Source organism: Sus scrofa, chromosome 10 (genome assembly GCF_054392235.1).
Source record: "Sus scrofa isolate SSC_HxYL_T2T_F1_AM1 chromosome 10, Sscrofa_HxYL_maternal_Yorkshire_Landrace_v2.0, whole genome shotgun sequence".
NCBI classification, from domain to species: Eukaryota; Metazoa; Chordata; class Mammalia; order Artiodactyla; family Suidae; genus Sus; species Sus scrofa.
Genome location: NC_139392.1, coordinates 40643575 through 40647500, shown reverse-complemented (window position 1 = coordinate 40647500; position 3926 = coordinate 40643575).

The following is a 3926-nucleotide window of genomic DNA, read 5'->3' as shown; positions in this document are numbered from 1 at the left end:
AGCGGCCGGCATCGAGAGAGATGCCACAAAGGGACGGTGGCGGAGGGGGCGGCCGCAGGCCTCCAACGAGGTGGGGGGGGGCCACGGGGACCATCCCCAAAAACCAGATGCGAGTCGGCTGCCAGGGCACGACACGGGGTCTCACCGCCAGAGGCCTCCAGCACAACGGCGGTCCCGCCGCAACACCCAGGACGCCGACTGGCCTCCCCCTCAACCCCTGGGGGCCCCCCCCTCGCGGGGGCCCCACGACCGCCACCGACGACACCGACGAGCCACAGCCGGCCCCGTGGAAACAAGTCTCCCAAGGCACCTACCGACGACCACCCCCCACACCCCACACGCACCCGCCGTGCCCAACCCTCTTCCCCCACCCCCCCGCGCACAGGGGGACACCCGAGAAGCACATCACCCAGGGACACCCGCCCGGCCACGGCGGCCAGGGGGTGACACCCACACGAGGTGAGGCCATTTCAGGTCCCCGGTTGACACGGGGGCGGGAGGGAGAGAGACATGGCACAGGCAAGGCAGGGCGGTCACCTGTTCGGGGCAGGGGGAGGGCCGGCAGCACCGGGGAAGGGCGGCAATGCACACGGGGCAAGGGCTGTGAGGCAGGGACGCGGGTGCCTGCCCAGGGAGAGGAGAAAGGACCCAGGCACGCCAGGCAAACCAGCACGGGGTCACACCACCACACACACGAGGGCAGTCCCATGACACCTGGGACACCAGGCGGCCTCAGTCGCCCCAGAGCACTCCACGACCCGGCCCCACCACCAGGGCCCCATGTGCAAAGGCTTCCCCCCCCCTGCCACGTGGGGGGGGGGCTCGTCCGCCTCATCTCACCCATCCGTCCATCTTTCCACCCTCATCTCATCCGTCCTTCACCTAGTCCACCCTCCAGGGCCTGACGCCTGGGGGAAACGCTCCTGAGCGAGGCGGCCCGAACCATGCTCGCTCACCACCTCCACACCACCAGCTGCGACCCCAGGCGAGTGCGGGAAGAACCGACAGGCGGCTCGCAGCGGGGGAGGCAGGGGCAGAGGCCGCCGGGGGACGGGGCGCATCCCCCTCCTCCACTTCCCCTTCCAAGGGGAGGGGCACCACGTGCCCACGCAGCACACAGCCCGGCGCTGGATGCCAAAACCCGGCCCGGCCCGGCGTGACCCTCCCCCAACTCGGAGGGGGGAGGTACAGGCCGCATTAGGCAAAAGAGCAGCGCTTGGCCCCCACCGCGGGGGCCAGCGCACCCCTCGCGCGAGGGCGGCTCTTGCCCACACGCTGTGGCAAGTAGCACCGGCAGCTACTGCCTTGCACACTTCAGAGGGGCGGCGGCTGGGGGGTCCAGGTACCCCAAGGCCCCCCTCTCAGATCGCTAGAGAAGGCTTTCTCACCGAGGGCGCGTCGTGCCCCCCACACCATCGTTCGCCCCTTCGGGGACCCACGGGAGTGGGAACACTCCCAAAAAGTGGGAAGTCAGAAGGGGGGGGGTCTGCGGTATGGGTAAAGCACACAGCCCATGTGAGCGTCCACGGTCAGAGCCGGGAGAGCAAGAGTCTGTGCTGCCACCAGGCTTGCCTTTCAGACTTTTCCACGTGGGTGGAGGGGTGCCACGTCCGGAAAGCCAGACGGGGACCCCCCCTTCACATCTCCCGGCCCACCGCGGTCGCTCTCACGACCACATGCAGCCTTCCCGGTCAAGGGAGAAGCATGGGGCGTGCCGCTCAAGGGCCAAGGGCTGCCCTCACTGGCACACAGTGAGGGAGACCCATGACAAGGGGTCCACCTGAGCCCCTCCCGGGGAGGGGACACAAGCTTCCCCTGCCTTACCGTCTCGACCCCCTCCCCTGAGCTTTAGGAAGCTGCTCGTGGGGCACGCCACCACCACAGTGGGGACCCGAGGGGACTCACCGCTGGGAGAGGAAAACGACACCACCGCTCGGCCTCGGGCATCTGACAGGCAACCCGGAGTACTCCAGGGGCACCACAGAGGACCAGGGGAGGCACGCTCACGCACCCGCAGGGATGCGAAGCATGGCAGCGAGGGAGGCCTCCCCCCCACTTTGGGGAGGGACCGCTCGCAAGGCACACGCCAAGGCGGCAAAGCGAGAATGCCTGCTGCGTCCCAAAGGACCCAGGCCCCCCCCCCCCGACTGACACCCGAAGGCAGCAGGGCGGGAGACCAGAGGTCAGGCTGGAGGCCGCACCCCTGCCTTCCCCCACACCACCCGCAGGTGGGGGAGGAGCAGCGAGGGGCCCGCGACAGAATGAGAGGCGCGGCCCAGCTCACCATGAGCGGCCGTCCCTCATCTGGCGCGGCTTAAGCCCAAGCCCAGGAGAGCGCCACATCACCACATCGATCAGTCCTGGCAGAGCCAGGGAAGAGCCCAGAAGAGGGGAGGGAGGGCCAGCAAAGACAATCACCACGGGGGCCTGCTTCAGCTTCACCGGCACCCCCTCCTCCTCCTCCTCCTCCCCTTCCTCTCTCAGGGGAGAGACAGCGGCTGACAACCCCGGGAGGGAGAACGCCTGACACGTGGCACGGAGCCAACAGGGTGGGGTTGTCCCAGCCGAGCCGCCGGGTGCCCGCAGCAGGGAGGCACACAGGGTAGAAGACCCCACAGGGCCACGCGCCCTGCCGCCCTCGGGTCAGCCAGAGACCGGAGGAGACACCGCAGCACGGGCCAGCTGGATGCACAAGTGAGAGCCGGCGCACAGGCCCAGGCGAGCGGCCCCCACGCGGGGTGCAAAGGGCAGGGTCAGGCCTTGGACAGCAGCCGAAAGCCCAAAGCCCCCCACGTGCATCCAGAGGCCCAAGGTCTCCAGCGACAGGCGCTGAAGAGGATCGTGTCAGCATCTACCTGGTGACAGAAAAGGCGTATTTCGGCCGCGAAAAATGTCCATGCCCAGCAGCGGGGCCCACCCACAGGACGTGGGGGTATCCCCGGAACCCCCATCCGGACACTTGTCCCCCAGCCCTGCCCTAGAGTCGCCAGACCCAGCGCTCTCAGAGCCATCTGGTCGACCCGGGGAGCGTGACCGCAAGGAAGGGACAGGGACATGAAGGAGGTGGAGCCGGCCGGCCAGCCGGGGAAGCCCTTCCCGGCTTGCCCACGCGGGCAGGTATCGGTCTGTCCGGAGCTCCAGACGGGGACTTGGCTCCCCCAAAATCCAGGACACACCATCCAGCTCAGGCCGGTCCCCACCTCCCGACCGATCGACCGACCGACAGGGAAACACTCCGAGGGCGGGGGGCGGGAAATGAGAGCGTGGGAAACGAAGTCTTGTCCAACGACCGGGACCCTACATGGGCACGCCTCAGGCCCAGGTGCACCCTTCCCGGCCACACCCGGGAGCAGGGGGCCGGCGGGGTACCGTCCACCGTCTCCGGATCCATCAGGACTTGGAAAAAAAAATGTTTCCACGGAGGCGCCTCCGACGAACGGACCCCGCGAAGGAAGGCGCCGGGGCCCGAGCCACCCTTTCCGCTCCACCCCTCACGTCTTGTGCCGGTCTAGACCTCGTGAGTACGACTCCGCACGGGCCGGCGGTAGCCATCAGTCGGGGGGCAGGCGGGGAGGGGCCCATGCCGGCATGACGACCGGGAAACAAGCGTGCCGGCCACCGAGCCTGTCGCGCCCTCCAACGCCCTCAGCGCACAACCCGGGCCGCTCCTCACTTCGGGGATGAGAGGCTGGAGGGACCGCAGGCGGGAGTCATTCACGCTCCAAAGGGCGACCCGGGACAAGGCCAGGCCACCCGAGCACAGGCAGTCCCGGGCGCCGCACACCCTCTCCCCTCGCTAGGGAGGCGGCCCGGCCCAGGCCTGGTCGGTCCCCGGGGCCGGAGCGGCAAGAGCGGATGCTGGTCGACCCGGCCAGGCGGCCCCAGAGCCTGCCTGGGGAGCGCGGTGACAGTCACTCCCTCACAGG